Genomic DNA, 15246 nt, shown 5'->3' with positions numbered 1-15246 from the left:
TGTTGAGAAGATAGCCCGAAACCAAATTTTTTCTCATTTCTGGAGTATGCATCACATCCTTCAAAGTTAAGATTTTTCCAGATGTGAAGTTCAATTCCACACTACCAATTCCAGCAACAATAGTGGTATGTGAATCACCCAACAACACTTTCTTATCTTCGGTCACAACAGTGTATATTTTGAACATACTTCTATCATAGCAAATATGGCGGGAGGCGCCAGTGTCTACCCACCACCCATCTGATCCACCTATGAGTTGATCTCAGAAATCATAGCAACAAAATTATGTTGCTCTTCAGTCAGGTTAACACTAGGAGTAGTGTTTGGCCTGTTCCTGCACTTACGTGCCATATGACCTGGTTTCCCACAATTAAAGCATAGGAAAGCAGCATCATTTCTAGGTGGTTGTTGCTGTGGCCTATTTTGGTTCCTTTGAAGGTTCCAATTCAAATTAACTCGGGTGTTGCGGTTTTGGATTGGTTTGCGGTTCTGATTCTTAAAATTCTTTTGAGTGGGTTTCAGAACCGCAGTGGACCTTTTAGTGCTATTAGAAACAATAAGCACTTATTCTTTTAAATCTTGTTTTCGAACTTCCTCCTCAATTCGGAGGCGAGTAATCAAACTTTCCATCGAAAATTCTTTTGTTTTGTGCCTCAAAATATTTCTAAAATCTTTCCACGAAGGAGGCAATTTGTCAATAATGACAGCAACTTGAAATTGATCATTTAGAGGCATACCTTCTGAAATGATTTCATGTGCTATCTTTTTCAATTCATGAGATTGAATTTCCACCGACTTGTCATCCGTCATTTGAAATTTGAGGTAGCGGCTTACAGTGTACTTTTTCGATCCGGCCTCCTCAGTGTCATATTTCCTCTGCAGTGCTTCCCAAATTTCTTTGGCAGATTTTTCTTCAGCAGTGTAATAATCATATAGATTATCTGTCAACCCATTGAGAATATAGTTTTTGCATAGAAAATCATTTTCTGTCCATCTTTCAGCAGCACAAACAGCAGCACGAACATCTGCCTCATCACCATCTTCAGGAACAATTGGTTTTTCAGAAGTCAGAACAGAAGCTACCTTCTTTGTTGCGAGGTAGAACAGCATCTTCTGTCTCCATCTTCGGAAATGAGCTCCTTCAAACCGGAATGGTTTGTTGATCTCAGCAATCCCATTTGATTGTTCGGTAGCCATCAGCAGTGATTGATCGTCTTAAAATTGTTAGAACCAGAACAAGGAAACACAAAAATTGACCGAACAAAATAATGGGCAGAGTCGCGGACTATGTCGCTTTCTTTAAGACGTTCACGGAACTGCCAGAAAGTGCAAACAGTGTAATTTTCCGGTCGCCTCCAAGATAAAACAGCCCACACAATAAAAATACAAGTTTGTATTACACAGTACAAACTTGGTCAAAATACACTCAATTAAATATGCTCAGTATCAATTTGAAAAGAAAGAAGAGAAATTATAGAATTTGGAGATCAAGCAGAAGTATTTCGACCGAATGAAAAATCACAGCTTTATGAGTGATTGCTTCTGCGTTGAGCAAATTGATCCTATTTATACTTGCTGATAATGAACCGTTGTGGAGATATGATATATAAAATAATTAAAAATCATGGAATAGGTCTTAGTGGAGTGAATCAAGGAACCATAACGAATTTGTTAGTGAAGGAACAAACAAACCATAAGACCAATTCCACTTAGATAATAAAAAATAGTTGTTATACTTTCCTGCAACAAAATAAGTTGAATACAATTCAACTATAAGCGTAAGACTAGGTTCATAGAAGGCTAAATCAATAAGTTATAAACTAGTTAAATAGTTTATTCAAAAAAAAAGTTCATACTTACCTAGTAAACTGATGACTCTCTATGTATCTCGAAGTTGCATTCGAACCGAAAGTCTTCTGTGCGGAATAAGGACTTTAAACCCAATTGTTCTGGGTTTTTCCCCCTAAAAGGTGAAGGTGGGAGGCTAGTAAAGGGAGCTCTATATCCTAAAGGGTTCCCCTTTCAGTCCTCTTGGAATGAGGACCCAGTTGACATGGAGAAATGGCATGTGTTGGGGCCTTTATCAGTTGAGAAGGAGGCTACTTGTGATCTTTTGGGGAATCTGGGCTTGTGGTTCACCAAAGATGCTTTGTTGGTGTAGAAAAATAGAGAAATGTAGGTGCATCGGAATATAATTTTTTTTATTTTCTTTTCCCAAGGATCCGTTAACAGTAATTTCATATCAATAGAGTTTAAACGTATATATCTTATTTGAAGAACTATTTACTGTTGCAAATAAAGAGTCCACATAGATAATCAATCTCCTTTCACGAATAAGAATGACCTGAAAGAAACATGTTCTTAATCAACCAATAATAGCAACCAAGTATAAATTGCATCTAATGGTATCCACACAAACTAAGATACGAATCGACGAGATTGGTAATTATTCGAGTAAAATTTTGAGAGAAATTTTGAACCCCAAATTAAGTGTTGGCCAAAATATGTAGGGGGGAATATATAGATTTTATTTTCTATTTCTACCCTGATGCAATTAGGTTAAAATAGTTAATTAGTATTCTAATCTTATTAAGTTTACTAATTAAATAAACAAAAGGATAATTACTAATTTTATCTATATCTAATATAAATATAATTAATAATTCCAATTCTAATCCCATTAAAATACTTATTTATGTTAGGATAATAATTAGATTTAATTAGTGTTATAATCACATTATACTTACTAATTAATATTTAAGAACATTATCATTAATTATATCCTCTATATATATTCACATAATTAATAATTCACAATTCTAATCAAATATAATTAATATTTCCTAATAGAATTATAATCCTTTAATTAATTTATTCATAACTATAATCAAATTACAATTATCCAATAAAACAATTAACCAAATAATCATTCCCCTAATTAGAATTTCGCCCCCCTTAGTGTCTCACTCTAAAATTACCATTCCATCCTTCGGTCTTAATTTTGTGTATGACCCATTAGGTTCTTACCGCTACTAGCCGTATACGTTTACTTAATCAACTTAAACAAATTAATCCAACTAAATGTATAATGGAATGAGTGCAGACTGTATTATCAGAATACTCACATTCTCCCAGAGCCATAAGAAGTCAGATTGATACTGACGTTTTATCTTTCCGTATTAGGTGCATTATAATACGATCCTTCATCAGTTATTGAAGGAAAATAGGCAATCATAGGGCAGTGGAAATACAAATTTTTTTTACCTATTTTCTTAAACCAAGATCCGTTAATCGTTATTTCATACAAAGAAGGATATAAGGAAATACCTTATATGACGTACTATCTATCGTTGCTAACGAAGTGCCCTCAACTCTAGTTTCGAGTTCACAAGCACAAAGAAAACACAAGATCAAATAAGTCAGAATCTCAACCAAAAGGAATCAATCAATAAAGATTGTCTCTAATAAATCAACACAAGATCAAAGAAAAAAAAGGAAGAGATAGAATTAATCAAATGGAAGCAAGCGGAGCGATTTCGTCCTCTACGGTAGAGGGGTCAAAATTCTCTCTCTCTCTCTCATGGATTAGGGTTGGCCGAATTTCACCTATAAGGGGGTATAAATAGCCTATTATATCTAAACCCTAGTTAGATAGAATTAGGTTACTTATTTAGAGTTTTATTCTAAATAATACTCTATTAATATTATCTATAATTATATCTAAATATAAAGATAATAATACTCACATTAAACCTTCTAACTTAATTATCCTATAATTAATTTAACCACAATTATAATCCAATCACAATTGTCTAAAATAAATTAATTGCCACATGTATTTTAATACATGTAATTTCGCCCCCCCCCCCCCCCCACTATTGGGCCTTAATGGACTATGTTGGGCTTCCATCTATTAATTACTATCCATTCCTCTTTTGGTTCTAAGTCTTATGTGTGACCCATGTTGGGGTTTAGTGTCCTATAGACAATTGTTCTAGGATACAAACTTAATGTAAATGAATTGTTCTTTATATCATTTGTTTTAATGAGATATATGTTTTATAACTATATAAAGGCAATCCCTTTTAAACACTAAATAAAGTCTAATAAAAGGAAATCCGTAAGTTTATTTAAAGTGATTATAAAGTGTTCATACAAGCATGAAGTGAGACAAAACTTTATAATAAACTAATAAACTTAAAACCACCCCAAGTCAAGTGATATGTTTAGGATTGATATATCACTGTTGAGACTTGTATGTAACAATGTCTTCTGTCCGACAGAAAGCTGATCTCACAAGCTTCATATATACAGATATCTGGACAGTTACATAGATCCGATGAAAAGTTGTTCATTAGGATTGGGGATCCGATTTGAGATAACAGGATGGGTAGATTCATCCTTGTCACCTGTTCATCTCATTGGTATTAATAGGTATAACTAATCCTCAGACTCAAAGGAATATTAATTGGTATTCTGGATTATGGAATGTGACGCTTTGACTCTGGTGTAACACGATCCTTAACAGAGATGACTCTGGGGTGTGAACAGTAGACGTTGGGTATCACATGAAGTGATTGCGGGATCGTTATATATTGGATTGAGCATTTATCACTCCCGATAAATGGGAGATACATACATGGATCGCTTGTGGAAGACTCGACTCTAAATCCTTGCAAGGTGATAGCTTAAGACTTGAAATACAGATTTCACTTAACCTATCTATTTGAGTTGACTCGGCCTGTACAAGTAAAACGAACGTCTCGCTATATGTGACTTGACATCACCCATAGTCATAAGATTCAGTTCAAGGATGTAGTTGATAAATGATCGAATTATACTGTAACTAATACGGAAAGGTTAACGACAGAATCAACCTGTCTTCTTATAGTTCTGGGGGAATGATTACGGACTTGCTAATCACATACTCTGTATATCATTCCGTTATGCAAAGATTAAATATAATTCTTTGAAAATTAATTTAATAACGTTGCATACGGCTAGAAGCAATAAGAACCTAGTGGGTCACACATAAGACTTGGAACCTAAAAGAGAGATAGATGTTAATGAGAAATTTACATAGAATTACAAGTTTTAGAGAATATTTTTAATTAAATCAGTTTTACTTTTCAATTTTGTCAAGTGGATTACTACTCTTCTAATTATGTCAATCGACAACCCACGATTTATCCTCCACCTTTTCCCTTTCTTTTTGTTTTATTATTTTATATAAGAATTGATATTCATACTTTTCTTTTATTTGGACAAATAAAGACAATATTTTTTTTATTTACATAAGAATTTGTTTTTATATTTATACTGTTTTTTTAAGAGAATTTATATTCATATTCCTTTTTTTAAGGATATTCATATTTATTTATGTGAAATTAGTATTTATATTTTAGAGTTCATAAATTAAGACCTATAGTTTATTTTAGGATTTATATTTTTTTATCAAATATATATATATATATATATATATATATATATATATATATTGCATCAAAAACTGTAATATAGTTAGTTACCATTAGATATAGACTCATTAAAATTTTATGGTTGAAATTAAAGGTATTCTAATATGTAATTTTAATGAGTCTAGATCGAATGGTGACTAACCATATTACCACGGTCACTGACGGTGTAAGTGAAACTATATATAATAAAATTTCAATTTTCATATAAATCATTTAGGTATTTGAAAGGTTGACATAATTATTATAGCAATTTATTTTTTTTTTATTGATTTACATTTATTTTAACAGTAAAACCAACAAAGTACCATGAATATATAAACCATCACATACACCTTATAAATTAGCAAATTACCCGTTTTATTTATATTTAAGACATTCATGTAAAGAACTCAAGATAATAATCCCTAAAAAAAAAAAAGGAATTATGTAGTTATTTTTAAAGGAAAGGAATTATGTAGTTCTTTTTTATGAAAAGAATTATGTAGTTTTTTGTGTGTTAGTATTCTATGTACTTTTCCATGTATATATAATTAATGGTAGTTTTCATTATTATTATTTTTCTTAAAAAAACTTCCAACTAAAACCAACAATCCCTAGAAACTAGGAATTTAGAAACCGTGCATGACAATTCTAAAATAAGTTTAGTGCCTTTTGATATTACATGGATTAAATTACTAGTATTGATTAAACTATAAATATTACTATTATTAATGACTTCTATGTAGAAAGCCCTTAATTAATTGATGGAAGCCCAATTGAGTCCAATAAGGCCCATTGACCAAAGGGGGGTCGAAATTCATGTAATAGAATACATGAATAATTAATTTGATTTTGTTATTCCTAATTAGATTAGGATTATGAATTAAATTAATTAAGAGATAAATAAGTTAGGAGTTTTAATTAGATTAAAATACTCCTATTATTATCCAATAAGGTTATTATTATTATCCTTAATATATTAGATATATAATGAGATAATAATTGGGAATTCTATTCCGAATTGAATTCCTATTCAGTAACCTAATTCTATCTAACTAAGGATTAGATACAAGAGATTATAAATACCCCTCCCCTAGTGATTTTCGAAATCCCCAAGAGTGAAAACCCTAGAGAGATTTTCGAAATCCCCTATAGTGCAAGAGAGAGAAAATTTCGACACCCCAGTTCGAGGACGAGATTTTCTACGGCTTCCTTCCGATCAATTGATTTCATATATTTCTTTTATCCTTGATCTTGTGTTGATTAATTAGAGGCAATCTACTTTGGTTGCTATTCAACGGTTGATTCTAAATTAATCTTCCCGTGTTTTATTTCGTGTTTGGGAACTCGAAGAAGGAAAAACAAACAAAAGGGAGAAATTCGTTTTACTACTCCTACATCAGATCAGTTCACGATTTTGCGGATTCCCGGAGATTGAATCGTCGGATCGTTGCGATTTTTGGACAGGAGCTTCCAGACATATTTGTCCACGTTTCCACCGAAGGGATTGTCGTTCGGACGTCTGGAAGGTCTGTTTCGGATAGGGGCAGATTGGTAGACAGTTTCTATCTCTTTTGAAGTTGTGGGCACTTCGTTTGCAACGGTAGATAGAACTTCTAAAAGGTATTTCTTCTTATCCTTCTTTATATGAAATAACGGTTAACGGATCTTGTGGTTAAATGGAAATAGGTTAAAAATTTTATATTTCCGCTGCTATACCTTAGCTTAATTTCCCACAGTATTATCAGAGCCATCATTAAATCCGTTAATTTTCATATATGAAAATTTAGAAGTTTTTCAATAGGATTGAATAAATATTTATAGTTAGGATTAATTAACAAATTGTTTTGATTAATTAATTCTAAGGATAAATAAGTTTTAATTAATTGTTAATTAAAATAGATTATGCGTATGTTCCTAATTATTTTGGTTGATAATCATGATAACGAAATCTATTAGTTTTATAGTTAGATTGATAAAATCAGTTTTATTAATTCTAAAAATAAAACGGAAATCTATAGTAGTTTTTCCTATTTTCTGAAAATCGTTTTAAAACCGTTTTAGAACTGATATATATATATATTTAAAATCGTTTTTATATTTAAATATATATGTTTCAGAAATTGATAGTTTTCGGTTTTGATTATCGAATGAAAATTTGTTTAAAAGTTTGTTTTACCAATTTGTAAATCAAAATGTTAAATGAATTAAAATCAAAATAATTGGGACGTGCATAATTAAAGTTTTGTATAGTTATATTAATCTAAAAATTAATATAAAAGATACGAAACTATTAGAAATAAAATTGGATGGAAGTTAATTTGACAAGTTAATGTGATTAACATAAATATTACATAAGATAGTTATGTAATCAACCAATTAAATTTATTTAATTGAGTCTGTGCATGTTTGGAGTTATGGACATATTTGGACCATCTTTTAGTCTTTTGGTATTTTTGAAATAGGGCCTGTGAATCCTGCCTTTCTAATATCTATTGTAATTTCTCATCTCATCTGATTCCCTTCAATTCAATTGAAGTTTTCTTTAGTAGTATAAAAATTAATATGTAATTTCAAGGCGCCATGGAGAAGACAGAGGACCTAAAGAGAAATATGTAATAGTTAGTGTTGAAACACCTTTCCACATGATTTTGATTTGACAAAATTATTTAAGTAAAATTAAATATATTCTAAACACACTAAGTTTAAATGCTTTGATTTATTACACTAATGTGTTTGTTCAATGTTGAGTTAAATTGTTTATAAGACATAAAGACTAAAAGGCTTAAAGCCCAATACGGAAGTCAAAGCCCAAGTCAAACAGATCAAGACCACTCGGCCCGCGTGTGCAAAACGCTGTCGTTGTGTACAAAACGCAGCTCAACGAAAGAAGGATCGAGAAGACCTTCGTTGAACAACTTCGGAACGAAGCTGCTGAGTTGTATCGACAAAGAGTACACGACAGCAGCTGAGCAAGAACAACTTCCAGACAAAGTATTTCTACTTTGGGTAAAGTTCAGAAGACACAGAAAGCTGTCTAGTTGACCTTACCATAAATGGAGAGACATTCTGCCGGACTGACTAAAAGCTGCTCCGCACTGACCGAAGATAAAAGATACTTGAATCTGATTGGCCAAGGGCACTGAGTAGGACTGAGTGACAACGACAGGAAGCCGTTTCCCTCCAACGGTTATTTCGAAATTTGAAATGACTGATGCCTCAGACGTCTCTATAAATAGGGCCTTTCAGTTGCTTAAAAAAAAGACAGAACTTTATCAAGCCATTACGCTGACCAAAATTCTACTCAAATTTCTGTGAGAAAAAGCAAAGCAAATACTTACACCAAATTCTATATCTTTTGTGTAAAAGTCTAAAGTGATTATTCAATCATCTAAGGTGTCTTAGCAATTGTTGTTTAGGACAAATCTTTATCATTTCTAGAGATTAGAAAGGAGAGGCTGAGTACTCGGTTGTAGTACTCAGCGAGAGATTAGGAGTGAGTAGAGGTATAGAGGAAGGTACTCTTGTTATACTCAGCTTCTAAGTTGTAAAAGGTTTGATGCTCTACCGTTAAAGAGCTCAGTAGAGAATTCGAAAGCTCGAAACGTGTTCCGGGGACAGGACGTAGGCTTAGAGGCCGAACCTGGATAAATCTGCTGAGTAGCATCTTTCTAACCTTAAACTCCTTAATATATATATTGCTTGATTAAACAAAACTGACCAAGTAAAGAGGTCACGCTGAGTTGTGTGTATTGAGTATCTGAGTTTAGGAATAGACTCAAGTGCTATCTCCTGACTCAAAGAAAGAAGCTGACTTAGTCACCAGTTGACTAAGCTAGTGTCTTAATTTACTCAGCGCGCTGTGTAATCCTTTTTCAAAGAAAAAGAAGTCAGCCTTAACGTACTAATTTTTTAAATAGTTCCTATCCCCCCCTTGGAACTAACTTATTATGTTATAAGGGACCAACAAGTAGTATCAGAGCTTAAAAGCTCACTGTGAAAGGTTTAACTACCTTGAGCTGATCCCCACTATGGCTGAAAACAGCACTCGGTTTCTCCTAGGAAACCAGACAACTCAGATCTTACCTGAGGGGCTGTCCATTACTCGGCCTCCCCTATTCTTCGGGTCTAACTACACCTTCTGGAAGAATAGGATGAAAAACTTTATTCAGGCAACAAATATAAGTGCATGGCTTTCAATAGTCCAAGGCCCATTTGTTCTTGTTGAAGTTGTGGCTGGCCAAACAGTTGTCAAAGCTGAGGCCAAATGGACAGAAGATGATCTCAAGAAGCTACAAAACCATGCTTCGGCTATAAACATGCTTCACTGTGCGCTTGATGCTGTAGAATATAACAAGATATCAGGTTGTGAGTCAGCGCAAGAGATCTGGAAGAAGCTGGAGGTCACCTACGAAGGAACCAACAAAGTGAAGGAGTCCAAGGTGAACCAGCAGATGAGACTATATGAGCTGTTCGAAATGAACGATGATGAAGGAATCTCTGACATGAATGTAAGGTTTACAAACATCATCAACGAGCTCAAGAGACTTGGGAAGATCTTCACTGAGGAAGAACAAGTCAAGAAGATTCTTAGGAGTCTTCCTAAAAACTGGCAAGCAAAGAAGACCGCTGTTGAGGAAGCTCAAGACTTAACCACCTATAAGTATGATGAACTCATCGGCTCACTGCTGACCCATGAGATCTCGATGAAGAATTTCGAGGTGAAGGAAAAGTCTGAAGACAATAAGCAAAAGTCTCTTGTCATGAAAGCTGACTCCACTGATGGAAGCTCAACAGACGATGAAGAGATGGCTATGTTCACCAGAAAGATGAAAAGGCTGTTCAAAAAGAATGACAAATATTCTAAGAAGCCTTATAAAAAGTTTGATAAGTACAAAGCTGACTCCAGCGACAACAAGTACAAGAAGGACAGCTCAAAGCCCATTACATGCTTTGAATGTCATCAAACTGGCCATATCAAGTCAAGCTGTCCCTCGCTGAGGAAAGAAAGAAAGAACGACAAGAAGGCAATGGTGGCAACCTGGAGTGATAGTGATGATTCATCATCATCTGAAGCTGATGCCACTGAGTCAGCGAAGATTTGTTTCATGGCTGACGAACTTGCTGAGCCATGTGCCTCTGAGCATGCTGACCCCTCCATTGCATCTGATGATGAGGAACAGTCAACTGAGGTAATATCACTACCCTTGCTCAGAAATGAAATGGTTAATGCCCTGAGTGATCTTTACACACTTGTCAAAAAGTGTAATAAAAAGGTTAGAGCACTCAGCAGGCGATGTGACGAGGTTGAGGAGGTCAAACTGAGTGACCTTCGATATCTTCTTCAGGACAACTCAGATTTGCATAGTAACATTGGAATTATGCAAAAGTTTGTCTCTGAGGTCCAATCAGATTCTAAGAAACTGAGAAAAGATGTCACATCCATTCAGAACCAACTAAAGGTTCCAAACAAAAGAAATATTCCTCTGAATACTGAGTACCGAAGTACTGGTCAGCAGAGATGGAATCCTCAGCGGAATGTCCAGTGTGACTTCTGTGGGAAGAAAGGACACACCACAAAGGTGTGCTGGCACGCTCAGCACTAGGGTGCTGACCAGTCAGTGAGAAATCCTAAACGGAAGGTCAGCTGTGACTTCTGTGGAAAGAATGGCCATACTGTCCAAGTATGCCACCATAAAATAAAATATGATGCTTTACCTGTTGAACCTAACAAGCAAGGACCCAAGCAAGAGAACTTTTGGAGGAGATGGCAATCAACAGCAGTATGTGGCCCACGGAATGTGGACACCTACCATCAGCGAAACCATCATCCTCAACAACATCATCAATTAAAGGTATAGTGAACCTTGATCCAGTAGCGATGTTGCAAGCCCAATTTTCTGCCTTATCGCACAAAATTGATAGGTTTATGGCACCGTGTGATTCTAATGGTAAGCCAATCCAAACAGATGTGGATTACGAAGGTATGAGTGAAATTGAACAGGTAAATTTTGTCCAAGGGCAAAACCAAAATAATAACCCTTATTCCAATACATATAATCCTGGATGGAGAAATCATCCTAACTTTAACTGGAGAGATAATAATAATGCTAAAACTAATCAAAATCGTACTACCAAATATCAAAATCAATCAAGAGATTCGATTAGCACTTTATCTTCTAAAATCGACAAATTCATTGATGCTATGAGCGGAAAAATAAGTAATCACGACGATGGTTTTAAACGGATCGAGAATAAATTCGATCAGCTTATTAAAAACCAATCATCTAGCATCCATAATTTGGAGATTCAAATTGGACAACTCGCTAAATCAATTCCATCCCGCAAAGAGGGAAGTCTTCCAAGCCATACGGAAGAAAATCCGAAAGAGCATGTTAAGGCTATCACTCTTCGTTCAGGGAAAAACTACTTAGGCCCGAAAATGCCCGAAAATTCGATTTTACCTGGAACTGATTTATCGAAGCCCAAAGAGGATACATTAAAACAACAAGATGCACCAATTGACTCTAGTACAAAAACTTTTGTACCCAAACCACCTTTTCCACACAAAGTCCGCAACAAGGACTATGACAAACAACTTTTAATATTTTTAGACAAACTTAAAAATTTGCATATTAATTTGACGTTTATGGATGCAATTACGCAAATTCCCAATTATGGTAAATTCCTCAAAGATTTAATTTCAAAGAAAATCAGTTGGGAAGGAATTTCATCCATTTCACTAACTGAAGATTGCAGTTCGATTGTGTCAAGCAATTTGCCCACAAAACTCAAAGATCCCGGATGTTTTACCATTCCATGTAAATTGGGCGATATAGAATTCCCAAGTTGTCTTTGTGATTTAGGAGCAAACATTAACTTGATGCCATTATCTATTTTTAATAAGTTAGGCTTAGAAGAAGACAACAAACGTACCAATATGGTTTTACAATTAGCGGATCAAACCACTAAAAGACCATACGGTATAATTGAGGATGTTTTAGTTAAAGTTGACAAATTTATTTTTCCTACCGATTTCGTTATTTTAGATTTTGCTTATGATGTAAATTGTCCGCCAATCTTTGGTAGACCGTTCATGAACACGGGACGTGCTCTAGTTGATGTGTCGGAAGGGAAAGTAGTTTTACGAATAGGAGATGATAAGATTGAGTTTGATATGAACCAAGCGATGAAATATCCTATGGAGGATTTCGCTTGTATGAAACTTGATTTAATTGAAGAATGTGTAAATGACATTGTTCAAAAAGAAGAAATAATAGAACCTATAATGAGTGAGGAACTAGAAGATAAGGACCCAGAACCTTTGATTCGAGAAGATGGACCAGTTCCGCCTTCAATTGTAGTTCCACCTAAATTAGAACTTAAAGAATTACCAAGTCATTTGAGGTACGCTTTCTTAGGCGAAGGCGATTCTCTACCTATTATTATCTCTAACAAATTAACACAAGTCCAAGAAGAGAAATTGAAAGAAGTTGTTAGAAATAGGATAGGAAGTATGGGTTGGCAAATTTCAGACTTAAAAGGTATTAATCCAAGTATTGTAATGCATAGAATTCATTTAGAAGAAGATAAGCCACCTAAAGCGGATTGGCAAAGACGCCTAAATCCGAACATGAAAGAAGTAGTAAAAAATGAAATTACTAAACTTCTGGACAATGGAATCATCTACCCTATCTCGGATAGTGAATGGGTTAGTCCAATCCATTGTGTACCTAAAAAAGGAGGCATAACAGTTGTAAGGAATGAAGAAGGTGAATTAATACCTACGCGAACCACCACTGGTTGGAGGGTTTGTATAGATTATAGAAATTTAAATAAAGCAACTAGGAAAGATCATTTTCCTCTTCCTTTCATTGATCAAATGATCGAAAGGATAGCTGGTCATGCTTTCTACTGTTTTCTTGATGGTTATTCCGGATTCTTTCAAATATACATTTACCCGGATGACCAAGATAAAACAACCTTCACATGTCCTTACGGAACATTTGCATATAGAAGAATGCCCTTTGGTCTATGTAACGCACCTGCAACATTTCAACGTTGTATGACTGCAATTTTTAATGATTTCATTGAAGATATCATGGAAGTTTTTATGGACGATTTTTCAGTTTATGGAGATTCTTTTGATTCGTGCCTAGAAAATTTGGATAAAGTTTTGTCTAGGTGTGAAGAAACAAATTTGGTATTAAACTGGGAAAAATGTCATTTCATGGTTGACGAAGGAATTGTTTTAGGTCACAAAATATCTGAAAAAGGATTAGAAGTAGATAGAGCAAAAACCTCAGTAATAGAGAAATTACCCCCTCCAACTACTGTTAAGGGAGTAAGATCATTCTTAGGACATGCTGGTTTTTACAGAAGATTTATTAAAAAATTTTCTGTAATTTCCAAACCACTTACTAATTTACTCATGAAAGATTCAACCTTTGATCTTAATGAAGAATGCGTTAAAGCGTTCGAAACATTGAAAACAGCTTTAGTCAGTGCACCTGTTATTGCTAAACCCGATTGGGATCTACCATTTGAAATTATGTGTGATGCAAGTGATTTAGCTGTCGGATGTGTTTTAGGTCAAAGGAAAGATAAGAAACTTCATGTCATTTACTATGCAAGTCACACACTGTCTGGTGCACAATTAAACTACACCACAACTGAGAAAGAAATGTTAGCCGTAGTTTTTGCATGTGACAAGTTTAGGTCATATTTATTAGGTTCAAAAGTTATTATTTATACTGATCATGCAGCATTAAGATATTTATTTGCTAAGAAGGATGCAAAACCACGTCTAATTAGATGGGTTTTATTGTTGCAAGAATTTGATATAGAAATAAAAGACAAAAAGGGAGTTGAAAACCTTGTCGCCGATCATCTATCGAGACTTGAAGATGAAAACGGTCCTATAGGTGAAACTACCGGTATACGAGATGATTTCCCTGATGAACACCTCTATCAAATAAAAAGTGCCATGTCACCATGGTATGCAGATATTGCTAATTATCTTGCAGCCAATATTGTTCCGGAAGGATTAGATTTCCAACAAAAGAAGAAATTTTTCTTCAATATTAAACAATATTTTTGGGAAGATCCCTTTTTGTTCAAGACTTGTGGTGACGAGATAATTAGGAGATGCGTTGGTGAAAATGAATACGAATCCATAATGTCGGAATGCCATTCTAGTTCTTATGGAGGACATAATGGAGTTAACAAGACAGCTGCTAGAATATTTGAAAGCGGTTTCTTTTGGCCTACGATGTTTAAGGACGTCCGTTCATTTATTACTCGTTGTGATAAGTGCCAAAGAACAGGAAATCTAGGAAGGAAAGATGAGATGCCCCTCACAACCATATTAGAAGTTGAAGTCTTCGATATGTGGGGAATAGATTTCATGGGACCTTTTCCCCCTTCCAATGGTAAAACTTACATATTAGTTGCCGTCGATTATGTTTCGAAGTGGGTTGAAGCAATTGCAACCCCGACGAACGATTCTAAAGTTGTCGTTAATTTTCTTGACGATATATTCTGTAGTATTGGTTGTCCAAGAGTTATCGTTAGTGATGGCGGTACTCATTTTATAAACAAGAGTTTTGAAACGCTTATGAAAAAATATGGAGTACGCCACCGCGTATCAACGCCGTACCATCCTCAGTCAAATGGTCAGGCGGAGATATCAAACAGAGAACTCAAATGGATTCTCGAAAAAACAGTTTCATCTTCTAGAAAAGATTGGTCTTCTAAACTCAATAATGCGCTATGGGCATACCGTACTGCA

The sequence above is a fragment of the Euphorbia lathyris genome, chromosome 5, assembly GCF_963576675.1.
Source record: "Euphorbia lathyris chromosome 5, ddEupLath1.1, whole genome shotgun sequence".
NCBI classification, from domain to species: Eukaryota; Viridiplantae; Streptophyta; class Magnoliopsida; order Malpighiales; family Euphorbiaceae; genus Euphorbia; species Euphorbia lathyris.
Note: the sequence above shows the minus strand (reverse complement) of the source record.